The sequence below is a fragment of the Kogia breviceps genome, chromosome 19 (assembly GCF_026419965.1).
Source record: "Kogia breviceps isolate mKogBre1 chromosome 19, mKogBre1 haplotype 1, whole genome shotgun sequence".
Lineage (NCBI taxonomy): Eukaryota > Metazoa > Chordata > Mammalia > Artiodactyla > Physeteridae > Kogia > Kogia breviceps.
The window spans coordinates 16,784,333-16,797,389 of record NC_081328.1 but is presented as its reverse complement, the minus strand read 5'-3'; the positions used below and the strand labels follow the sequence as shown (position 1 = coordinate 16,797,389).

The following is a 13,057-nucleotide window of genomic DNA, read 5'->3' as shown; positions in this document are numbered from 1 at the left end:
GGCCCAGCTTTTCACAAAATGGTTGGAATATGGAGAAAGAGGAAAAAACACAAAAAACAACCCAATACTCTGGCTATAGCCCATCTGGATTCTGCCTCCCAGTTCTCCCAGAGCAGATTCCCCACCCAAATAGCAGAATGCTGGATCTGGAGCACTCTGTGTGAGTGTGCACACGTGTGTATGAGTGTGGCAGGCCCAGGAGAAGTTGGAGGGTGTAACAGGAGGGCAAGCAGCATGGCTGGCTCCCACTTTGTTGACTTAGCGAGTCTGGCTGCAAAGCCAAGGCCTTTGGAAAGAACAGCCTCCCAGCTTCCGGCAGTTTCTGTTGTGCTGGTTCCAGGACTGAGCTAGATCCTGCAGGTGCTGATGGGTAGATGGAGAGTTCAGTTGGGTTCCAGGGCACCAAGGTTTGGAGAGTTCCACCAGGATTTGTGCTTGCTGTGGACCTGGGGAATAAAACACAGCCACAGTTTCAGAAGGAGATATTTCTCTCCATCTTACAGGATTCTCCGGTCCTCCCCTTTGAGTCAGAGAGAGAAATTTCCCCGGGAGACATGCTCCCACATTCTGACCATTGCAAGGTACAGCTGGCTTTCCTTTTGTTCTTTCTCTTCCCCCCCCCCCACCGTTTTCTGGTGAGGTGATTTTGATTTCAAAAGCCATTTCTTCTGACAGCTTCTCATTAGCTGTTGAACAAATGTGGCAGATATATGTCAGAGCCATGTGTTTGGCAACTCAAGGCAGGCGCCTGGATTTCTCCTGGCTGCCGCCTGTAGCGTTATTCCATTCGTCCAGCAGGTGGCAGTAAAGACCCATCGCCGCTCTGTCTCCTGCGTGACCCACGGGGAGGGAAGGGTGAGGGGCCCTGGAGGAGATGCTGAGCTTGCTCAGGGTTACCTTCCTGTGGGTGGGCTTCCTACTGGTTGGCAAGCTCACCTGTGAATTCATGGCAGGATTTACTCCTGATTTTACAGATGGGTTTTCTCAGAAAAAGTTACTGTGAAATTTAGGGTAAGAGTCATCGTTATCTGCTTCTCCCCTATCCCAGCACCTACCTCAGAGTCTGGCATATAGTAAGTGCTTAATATATGCTTGCTGTGTAGATTTGATCTTTAGTCATCAATGTATTTCTGAACACCTGCTATATACTATGTACTCAGGATGGACCCGGTTCCTGCTTTCAGGGAGCTCAGAGTCTAGGGGGAAGTTGATGGCACATAAATAGACCCTTATGTTAGCACAGGGGAACTACAAAAGCCCAGGGTATGGTGGGAGCCCAGAAGAAGGGATGGGAGGTCAAGGAGACCCCTCAAAGCAGACAGCCTAGAAGCTGAGTCCCTGGAGGACGTGGCCAGGAAGTGGGGTGGGGGATCTCCCAGGCAGGGGGAACTGTGTGTGCAAAGGCCCCCGGGTGTGAAAGTTCTTGTGTGTTTGGGGACATGGTGAGGGATGGTCAGGTAAGCGAGAGTCCTTGGAAGCTATGCCAAGGGGCTTTCAGGGTTCTTAGCAGGAACGTGTCCTGGGCAGATTTTCACTTTCGGAAGAACTTTCCAGTTCCTGGTGGAGACTGGTGGGAGGAGGGTGAGACTCAAGCCAGGGAGGACAGTCTGGGGGCTGTAATCTGGTAGGAGAGGATGGGGACCTAAACTAGGGTGATAGCTATGGAGATGGAGGGGAACGAACAGAGTGGGACTGTCTATAGAAGTGGGGATCGATTGGCTGTAAGGGTAGAGCAAGAGACAGGAAAGAGTCTGGGATGAGCTTGAGGTCTGTCCTGGCTTGGGCAACCAGGTGGATGAAACAGTCTCCTATGAGTGAATGATCTTTAGATTCATAAGACCTTTCACAGCCGGTTTTTTTTTTTTTTTTTTTTTTTCTTTTTTGCGGTACACTGGCCTCTCATCGCTGTGACCTCTCCCGTTGCGGAGCACAGGCTCCGGACGCGAAGGCTCAGCGGCCATGGCTTACGGGCCCGGCCGCTCCACGGCATGTGGGATCTTCCCGTATTTTAAGAGGAAGGTGCTCCCTCTTCCAGATGTTCAACTTTGCTCTCAGGGTTTGGAGGACTCCCTGGGGCTGTGTAGGCCTCCACCTTGAACTTCACCTGTGAAGCTCACACGTCCAGGGCACCTCTCTGTCTTTCCTGTGCTCGGAGGGCAGACGCTCAGGAGATGGAACCTTCTCGCACATGGTGTGTGGGGTGGACGCTCTGATTGCCTCCCTTACATCTGTTGCCCTCCTCTTGATGATCACCCCTTTCTCGTGTCTCTCATGGACCTTGGGGAAAGCTAACCCCACCCCTGGAGGTAGGGGTCGGGTATGGGGGTCAGCTCTAAGTTGACCTGTATATCTCATCCAATGTATGAGTCTCCTAGGCCTGCTTAACAAATAACCATGACTTGGTGGCTTAAGACAACAGAAACTTATTTTCTTGCAGTTCTGGAGTCCAGAAGTTCAAAATCAAATTATTGGCAGGGCTGTGCCCCCTCCAGAGGCTCTAGGGGGGATTCTGTTCCTTAATCCCTTCAACTTCCGGTGGCTGCTGGAATCCTTGGCTTGTAGCTGCTCAGCCCATGCACTGCCTCGCCTTCACAAGCCTCTCCTATTCTCTTCTGTCTCTTGTAAGGATACTTGTCATCGGATTTAGGGCCCTACCTGGGTTATCCAGGATGATCTCATCACAAGATCCTTAACTTAATTGCATCTACAAACACCATTTTTCCAAATAAGGTCACATTCACAGGTCCAGGGATTAGGAGGGAGACATGTCTTTTGGGGGGCTGCCATTCAACCCACTACAGCCTCTGTGGGTGGCAAGACAATGAAATTGGGACCATGATGACATCATTGAGCCCCTGTGGACCAACCCCGGAAGCCTGCCTGCTTTAGGACTTCCAGTTATGTAACTCAATAAATCCTCCTTATTGCTTTGACATGACTTTTCCCCTTCTCTTGCTGCTGAGTGCCTCCTGACTGATACATGTGCCCGTTTGGAGTCCTGCATGCAGGCATTTGGGTGTGGAGAGAGATCACAGCAATTGGAATTCTCCTCTGCTGGGCTCTATTGTTGACACTCTGTGTGACCTTGGGCAGACCACAGGCTCCCTGACCATCAGTCTGAATGCATAAATGGGGCCCTTGTCCCTGCGAAAGGCTCTTCAAAATGGAAGCCACTGTGGTTTCTGTTGTTATGGCCTCTGCATTCCAAGGAAGACGTAATAGAACTGGAAAGGGGCCAAACAATGGAGTGATGAAGGGCTTTTTACCATCGGGGCAAACTTCACAGTGAGAATTCTCCAGCCGGGGAAGATGGAGGCTGAGGAGGGGACAGAACTAAAGTCCTTTATATGATATAAGGCATATCCACAAGGCGGACCAGACTTGTTCCTCAAATCCCAGAGTCCTTAGAAGTCTAGGGGGGGTACTCCTGAAACTCTGAGAAGTTGTTTCAGGGCAAATGATAGGAAGCGCTCCTTTCAACAGTGGGAAGGGGGACTGGAGGCACGTGGGCAGCGCGGTGTCCTGCGCGCGGCCTCGGGGAGACCTGGGTTCCACTCCTGGCCCGTAGCGTGATGGTGAGCAGTCCTCTTTTCTCCCTGAGTCTCAGAGTGCTTGCTGCTAAATTGAGGGGCGGTAAACCTGCCAAGAGGCCGGGAGTGAACTTCTACAGACTCACCACTGCTCTCCCCAACCCCCAGCGTTGACACCCCTGAGATCAGCTTCCTGCTTGTTACTAGTTTCTATCATGCGCTCACTGCAGAACCCCTGTGCATGAATGAGATCTTCTCTCCTTTCCCGTACTCAGAACCACTTAAGCAATGCTCTCCTACCTTTCCTACATCATGTATTTCGCCCTCCTTACCACTATCATTTCTCCCACCTGAAAACAACCCTCCCGTAATTCCACTTCTCTCTCTAGCTCCTGCCCACTTGCTCAGCCCTACTCTGCAGCAAAACACCTTGCAAGAATTGTCTGTACTTGTCTCTTTTTTTTTTTTCTTTCTTTTTTTTGTTGTTGTATGCGGACCTCTCACCGCTGTGGCCTCTCCTGTTGCGGGGCACAGGCTCCGGACGCGCAGGCTCAGCGGCCATGTGGAGCGGGGGCTCAGCAGTTGTGGCTCGCGGGCTGTAGGGCACAGGCTCAGTAGTTGTGGTGTACGGGCTCAGCCGCTCCGCGGCATGTGGGATCTTCCCGGACCGGGGCACAAACCCGTATCCCCTGCGTCGGCAGGCGGACTCTCAACCACTGCGCCACCAGGGAAGCCCCTGTACTTGTCTCTTTTGCTCAATGAATCTTTACAAAATGAACACACTCACGTAACTACCGTCTAGGTTTTCGAAAAAAAAGGAATAATTATCAGTACCTCAGAAGCCCTGTCCTCCTCCCAATCACTTACCCCTCTCTACACCCCAAAAGAACAACTATCCCGACTTATGACACCATAGGTGAGTTTTATGTTTTTTATCTTATTGCAGTAAAATACTTAAATTTATCGTCTTAAACATTTCGAAGCATACAAGTCAGTGGCATTTAGTACACTCACGGTGTTGTGCAACCATCACCATGACCTAGTTTCAGAACATTTTCATCACTTCTAAAGGAAACCCCACACCTGTTAGCAATCACGCCCCATCCCGCATTCTCCGCAGCCCCTGGCAACCACGAATCTGCTTTTGTCTCTATGGACTTGCCAATTCTGGACATTTCATATAAATGGAATCACACGATACATGGCCTTTCGTGTCTGGTGTCTCTCACTTAGCAAAATGTTTTCAAGGTTCCTCCATGTTGTAGTATGTGTCGGTACTTCATTTCTTCTTTACAGCTGAATAACATTCCATTGTATTTCTACACCACATTTCTGTAACCATTCATCAGTTGATGGACATTTGGGTTGTTTCCACCTTTGGGCGATCATGAATAGTTGCTGCTGTGAATATTCGTGTACAGATTTTTGTTTGAACACCCGTTTTATCTGTTTTCAAACTTTAAAATTGGCCACATGATTCATATTCTTTTTTAAAAAATCAATTAATTATTTTAAATGGAAGTATAGTTTACTTACAATGTTTCAGGTGTATAGCAAAGTGATCCAGTTATATAGATGTATTCTTTTTCAGATTCTTTTCCATTATAGGTTATTACAGGATACGGAATATAGTTCCATGTGCTATACAGTAGGGCCTTGTTGTTCATCTATTTTATATTATAGCGTGTATCTGTTAATCCCAAACTCCTACTTTGTCCCTTCCCTCCCTTTTCCTCTTTGGTAACCATTTGTTTCTTTTCTATGCCTGTGAGTCTATTTCTGTTTTATCAATAAGTTCATTTGTATCATTGTTTTTCGATTCCTCATATAAGTGATATAGGATATTTGTCTTTCTCTACCTGGCTTACTTCACTTAGCTGCAAATGGCATTATTTCATTCTTTTTTTATGGCTGAGTGATATGCCGTTGTACATGTATACCACATCTTCTTTATCCATTCATCTGTCGATGGACATTTAGGTTGCTTCCACGTCTTGGCTATTGTAAATAGCGCTGCTATGAATATTGGGATGCATGTATCTTTTCAAATTCGAGTTTTCATTTTTTCCAGATACATGCCCAGGAGTGGGTTTGCTGGATCAGATTCATCTTCTTTTTCTGTCTGACTTTGTACTTTGTGAAGATTATATTCTCTAATGAGAGATTCATCTACGTTACTGCATAACAGTAGCTCGCTCATTCGCATTGCTCGATAAAATGTCGTTATGTGAATATATCACTTTTATCTAATCTATTGTTGATGGGTCGTGTCCACTTCTGGGTTGTTACAAAGAATGCTGTCATGAATGTTCTCGTTCATGTCTTTTGGTGAACACGTGTAGAGATTTGCTATCAGACGTATACTAGGAATGGAATCACTGGGTCATAGATGCTGCCACAGGGTTTTCCAAGGTTGTTGCAATTTTCACTACCCCAGAAGTGTGTGAAAGTTTTACCTGCTCCACATCTTCGCTAACACGTGACATTTCCACCCGAATATTTAATAGATATCTCAAACCCAGTAAGTCCCAAACTTCACTCTTACGTTCTCCTATAAACCTGTTCCCTCTTTAGTCGATGGCAACTTTGTCCTTCCAATTGCTCAGGCCAGAAACCTTGGCGTCACCACGATCTTCCCTTTTTTGATACCTTACATCCAGCACGTGCAAAATATGACCTCATCCTTTACCCTGCTGCCATCCTTGCTGGAGCCATCGTCTCTCACCTAGATTCCTGGAAGGTCTTCCTATTTGGTGTTCCAGCTTCCATTCCACGTATGAGCACAGCAGCTGCCAGGGTGATCTTTTTAAAAACAAAATTGTGGTAAAATATACATAACATAAAATTTGCCATTTTAACGTGTATGGTTCAGTGGCATTAAGTACACTCACGTTGTCGTGCTACCGTCACTACAGGGTGATCCTTGTCGTGCATAAGGTAGACCATTTTAATCCTCTGCTCAAACTCCTCCAGTGGACCCACACTCTGGAGGAAGAGTCTAAGGTCTTACAACAGCATGCCAGGCCTTGGCCAACCTGGTCTCCTGTTATTCCTGTGATTTCATCTCCTTCTACTTCTCCTTGGCTCTCCCTGCCCCAGCCCCTTGGGCCTTCTCGTGTTCCTGGAACAAGCCTGGCTTGACTCTGCCTTAGGGTCTTTAAGTTGGCGATCACCTCTGCCTGCCCGGAATGCTCTGTCCCGGAGAGCCTTACGGCTAACTCTTGCCTCGCTCACCGCCCCCACCCACCCCCACCCCCAGTCTTGCTCAATCAGTTTGACGATTTTTGCCCACTATCTCTGAATTTAAATATCAGAGCTGGGACTTCCCTGGCGGTCCAGTGGTCAAGACTCTGCGCTTCCAGTGCAGGGGGCACGGGTTCAATCCCTGGTCGGGGAACTAAGATCCCGCATGCTGTGCGGTGCAGCCAAAAAAAAAAAAAAAAGAAGTTATCTTTAAAAATATATATATATAAGAGCTGGCTTGTGGTTAAAGAATTCTCACGGTAAAGGTTTTTTTTTGTTTGTTTGTTTTCCTTCCCACCTGCTTCCAATGTTTAACATGGGCAATTTTCCTTGCTCCTCTGGGGGGAAAAGTTTATTTTTCACCCACTCTTGTACTGAAGATGGGGCCCAGCCTTATGGGAAGCTCTCCATTTAATTCTTCACCTTGACCAGGCCGGGGTTTGTCTCCCTCTCCCTGTGCACGCACTCTGTGAGGCCTTGAAAACCAGTGCTCAAGATCACGTGCGTTGGACACAGGTCCTCGGGGAGAAAGCCAGCTTCTACATTCTCTCCGGTTTCCTGCTTTCCCTTCCTCTTTGGCCTCTGACTATTCTTAACCCTTTATGCCAGCTCACTTGATGCCTTTAAAGGACTGAAAATGTTTTGTCCAGCCTTTTGACTGTTTCAGCAGGAAGTAGTTTGGGGTGTCTAGTCGGCTCCGTGGCCAGAATCAGAAGTCCGTTCAACGTCAGCTTTAGGGAGACAGCACATTGTAGGAGAAAAGACTGGGGTTCAGGAATCCTTGGTCCCAGTCCTAGCCCTGCCTTCAAACTAGCTGTGATTTTAGACCAGTCACATCACACGGAACCCTGGGCCTCAGCTTCTCACCTGATAAAATAAGGGCTTAGGGGCGGGTGGCCTCAGAAATTCTGTGATTCCACATTAACTGACAGACCATCTCTGTTTTGATGGAGCTCATGACTGTGAGGGAAGAGAGCTCCCAGTTCAGATGGCCTTTCTGTGTGCTCTCAATGATCTGCCAGGCCCTGGGTCTAGTTTGGGAGAGGAGATGACAAATGTGGAATGCCAGTGGTAAGAAATATGAAATGAAGGGCAATTTATCAATTCCCCAGAGATTGCGGGAGGGTTAGGGAGGAGGGAAGAGACTGACATCGCACACGAGAAAAGGGCCATGGATGCTGGGTGGGTGGTGGAGACAAGAGTGTGGACATGGTGAGTCTGTGGGTGAGGATCTGCCCTTGTGCTGGTAACTTGGGTCCCCAAAAGAAGGTCCTGAAGACAGAGGCTTAGGGCTTGACCAACAACCCCAATTCCCCTTTCCTCCTTCCCAATCAATACATTGTTTAGTCTGGAGAGTTTTTTGGACTTCTATTAAATGAAACCACACCATATATATTATATTGTGATTTCCCTTATTAGTTTAACAGTGTGTTTATGGGATTCACTCATGAAGTTATAGCATATTTATTTTTATGGCCATGTACTATTTATTCCCTTGTATGAATAGAGAATATATATCTTTATTTTTTAAAATTAAAGTATAGTTGATTTAAAAAGTGTTACTTTCTGCTGTACAGCAAAGTGACTCAGTTATGCACATATATACATTCTTTTTTATGTTCTTTTCCATTATGGTTTATCCCAGGATATTGAATATAGTTCCCTGTGCTATAGAGTAGGACCTGTTGTTTACCCATCCTATATGTAATAGTTTGCATCTACTAACCCCAAACTCCCAGTCCCTCCCTCCCCCACCCACCTCTTCCTTGGCAACCACAAGTCTGTTCTTGAATAGAGAATTATATATGTATTAACCCATTCTCATGTCCACGGGTGTTTGGGCTGTTTGCAGCTTTTGTTTTTATGAGCAGTGCTGCTATGAACATCCTGGGGCCCATGTGGTGGAAGAGATTCTCCAGGTGCATTATGACAAGTAGAACTACCTGGTCGTAGAGTGTGTGTGTACTGGGTGATGCCAACCTATCTTCCAAATACTTGGGTCCACTACTCCTCCCAGCTGTCTATGAGTGTTCCTAACACTCCGTATCCTCAGAGCTCTCCTCAGTGCTGGTCTGTCCACTCAGCTGTGTCCACATCTCAGAGGCCCCTTGGTCTCACTTGGCCTCTAGCCTGAGTCCCTCTGGTTTGGTCCCCCCCTCCCCCCACCCCCAGGCTGACCTGAACTTCCTGTTTCCCAGAGAGTTGGATCCCTGGCTCATATTGTTGGCTCAGCCTCTGGGTCCAGGCATAGGGCCCTCTGGCTCCTGGGGGTCAAGGAGGCTAGACATCACTTTCTCTTGCCAAGCCAGGTGGCCCTGGAATTTTCCACCATGGAGGAGGCGGTGTTGTCTCCCCATACCTCCCAGAACCAGGAATCCTTAAAGACAGCTTTAAGGGCTTTTCTTGAGGCCTTTGGGCAGATTAGCACCAGCCCTGTCAGCGCTGGCAGGAGGACGTGACATGTGTGCTGGCCGCAGGCCAGGCCACACGGATGTCTGTGCACGGCGCCAGCTCATGCAGCCGGGGGCCTCAGGTGTGCAGTGCGTGCAGAGCCGGCCCTGCCCAGCGGGGGAGCCCCGGGAGCCCAGCTCCTCCTGTTGCATTCACCTTCCTGCCAGGTGCTTCCTTTTTGACAGTGGCCGCACCAGGGATGGTGCCCTGCATCCTGGGCTCGGAGGGTTTGGGTTTTTCCTTGTTGTGGGAAGGCACGACAGTATCATGGTTCCCAACACAGGCCATCTTGGGTTAGAATCCCGGTTGTGGGACTTCCCTAGCAATCCAGTGGTTAAGACTTTGCGCTTCCATTGCAGGGGGCGTGGGTTCAATCCTTGGTTGGGGTACTAAGATCCCATATGCCCTGCAGCACAGCCAAAAAATATATTTTAAAAAAAAAAGAATCCCTATTCTACCTCTTACAGCTGTACTGGTGACTTAACCTCCCTCAGCCACTGTTTCCTCATTTGTAAAATGAGGACACCATCTCCATCTACAGTGCTATTAAATGAGCGAATGTGTGTAAAGCATTAGTACTCTCCCTGGCACACCCTGGACCCTGAGAACTGTTTTGGGTAGTTATTGTGACAGTATAATGATGGAAAGAACTGGGTTTAAAGCTAGAAGGACGTGGGTTTGAATCCTGATGCTGTCACCTCTTGCTTGAGTCATTTAGCCGGTCTGAGCCTCAGTTTTCCCCATCTGCAAAATGGTATATAATAAGAATTTCTACTTCACTGAAGTCATTGAACTAAAATGTGTAAAGAGCTTGGCAGAAAGTAGTTGCTTAATAAATATCAGTGACCGTTATTATTACATGAGAGGAAGGAGTTTTATTTTCAGTTAAGGGAACTAGAGACACGATAACATAGAGAGTCATTATTTCCCGTGGAACAGCCCAGACTTCAAATTTTTACGTATTTGAAAATATATTATTAAAAATACATTATAAACATTTTGGAAAAGAGAAAAGGAGAAAAATATCAAGAATTCCCCCAAGGTCCCACCACCTGAACATAAGCCCTGTGGCCATGTTGTTGTAAAACTCTTCTGGGATTTTTCCACACGTATTTTATGAAGCAGTTGTAGTAGTAGGATATACACTTTTCTGTATTCTTTTCCCTTCACTTAATGCTGTATTGTAAACATTTCCCCGTGTTGCTACATGTTATTCATAATTGTAATTTTTTATGATTGCATAACATTCTTAATTAAGACCTTTATGTGTAAATGTCTCTGGTATTTCAGGCTTTTTCCTTAAGATTCCAGAAGTCAAATTACTGGGTCACGGGGCATAAACACTCTTTATAGCTTCAGATTCATGTAGCCAAGTTGCTTTCCAAAAAGGTGGTATCAATTTGAATGCAGTAATGTCTGAAAAAGCTCATCCAACTGCATATCCATTGGTACTGGGTATTATAAATACAGTTTTCTTGAGACTGATTTATGAACTAGGTCTTGTCTTTATCGGCAGCAGTTGCCAAGCCCAAAAAAGTGAAAAGGAGTTAATAAACCACAGCAAACTTCATTAATGCAGAATCATGGAGTTGAAAAGTTAATACCTCTTGTCTCACCTGATTTTACCTTCTGCATTTAGACTATAATGATGGATGGATACTATATTTTAATTTAATACAATGTTTTAAAGTTTTTGTTTTTCTCTTATAAGAGTAAAATGTGATTATTAAACACATTTTGGAAACGACAGAAAAAGTTGAAAGACAAATCACTCTTAAATCACTCTTAAAATCACTAAATAAAATCACTAAATAAAATCACTCAGAATCACTCTTAAACTCTTAAAATGGGTAACATTTTAGTACATTTCCTTATTTTCTTCTAAACATTTTTCTCTTTTCACATAAGTGAATATACTCTATGAATAATTTTAATTTTTTTGCTTGTTATAATATAGATATTTATTTATATAACTGTAAACATATATAGACATCCTTTTTTCGCCTATGTATTGTATTATTTTTATTGTCTTTTTTTTGAAAAGGAAATACATACTCATGATTTTAAAAAATTCGAATAGGGCAGAGTGTACAATAAAAAGTCTCTCTCCCACCCTTGACCTCAGTCATCCTCTCCAGAGGAAACATTGTCATAATTTTCTGTGTATCCAGAGAAACTCTATGCATATTCAAACACAAATGGGCTTTTCTACACAAATAATAGAGTGCCAGACATACTAGTTTGCACCTTGCTTTCTTGTCTGTTTCACTTAATGTATCTTGGAAGTCATCCCACAAAAGCACATATGATTTTGACATGGTCTTTTTATTTTTATTTTTTTATTTTTATTTTTTTTGCGGTACACGGGCCTCTCACTGTCGTGGCCTCTCCTGTTGCGGAGCACAGGCTCCGGACGCGCAGGCTCAGCGGCCATGGCTCACGGGCCTAGTCGCTCCGCGGCATGTGGGGTCTTCCCGGACCGGGGCAAGAACCCGTGTCCCCTGCATCGGCAGGCGGACTCTCAACCACTGCGCCACCAGGGAAGCCCGACATGGTCTTTTTAATGGCTGATAAAATAAAATTCATGGTTGTACCATAATATATTATCCAGTCTCCTACTGAAGACTATTCCTTTCTTTAGTTGCTATAGACAGTGTTTCAAGCAACAGTGCTGCCCTTCTTGCACGTGTCAGTAACATCTGTAGGATAAATTTGTAGCAGTGAAATTTTGCTAAGGCAGCTGATGCATTTTAAAATGTACACCTGTTACATTTTGATAGACACCATCAGATTGCCTTCTATAGGACTTGTACCCAATTAAACTCTACCCAATAACATATAAAAGTTCCTGTTTCGGGGCTTCCCTGGTGGCGCAGTGGTTGAGAGTCCGCCTGCCGATGCAGGGGACACGGGTTCGTGCCCTGGTCCGGGAAGATCCCACATGCCGCGGAGCAGCTAGGCCCGTGAGCCATGGCCGCTGAGCCTGCGCGTCCAGAGCTTGTGCTCCGCAATGGGAGAGGCCACAACAGTGAGAGGCCCGCGTACCACAAAAAAAAAATAAAAAAATAAAAGAATCCGCCTGCCAATGCAGGGGACACGGGTTCGAGCCCTTGCCCGGGAAGATTCCGCATGCCACGGAGCAACTAAGCCCGTGCGCCACAACTACTGAGCCTGTGCTGTAGAGCCCATGAGCCACAACTACTGAGCCCACATTCTGTAACTACTAAAGCCCGTGTGCCTAGAGCCCATGCTCTGCAACAAGAGAAGCCACAGCAATGAGAAGCCCACCCACCACAACGAAGAGTAGCCCTCGCTGGCCGCAACTAGAGAAAGCCTGTGCGCAACAATGAAGACCCAATGCAGCGAAAATAAAAATTTTAAAAAAAGGGCTTCCTTGGTGGTGCAGTGGTTAAAAATCTGCCTGCCAATGCAGGGGACACGGGTTCGAGCCCTGGTCTGGGAAGATTCCACATGCCACGGAGCACCTAAGCCCGTGAGCCACAACTACTGAGCCTGTGCTCTGGAGCCTGCGAGCCACAACCACTGAAGCCTGTGTGCCACAACTACTGAAGCCCGCACGCCAGAGCCTGTGCTCCGCAGCAAGAGAGGCCACCGCAATGAGAAGCCCTCGCACCTCAACGAAGATTAGCCCCCACTCGCTGCAACTAGAGAAAGCCTGTGAGCACAGCAACATCTCCATGCCATCGCCAGCACAGAGTATTAACAATGTCTTTGATCTTTGACAAACTGAAAGGTAAAAATTCCACTTTTTTTTTTTTTTTTTCTTTTTTTTTGCGGTACGCGGGCTTCTCACTGTTGCGGCCTCTCCCCTT

At 46.5% G+C, this 13,057-nt stretch overlaps 1 long non-coding RNA gene across 1 annotated transcript in view; it reads left to right on the top strand.

The window, feature by feature from the left end:
* Positions 1-13,057, top strand: part of LOC131746514 (uncharacterized) — a 28,773-nt gene that overhangs the window by 2,760 nt on the left and 12,956 nt on the right. The window lies entirely within an intron of this gene.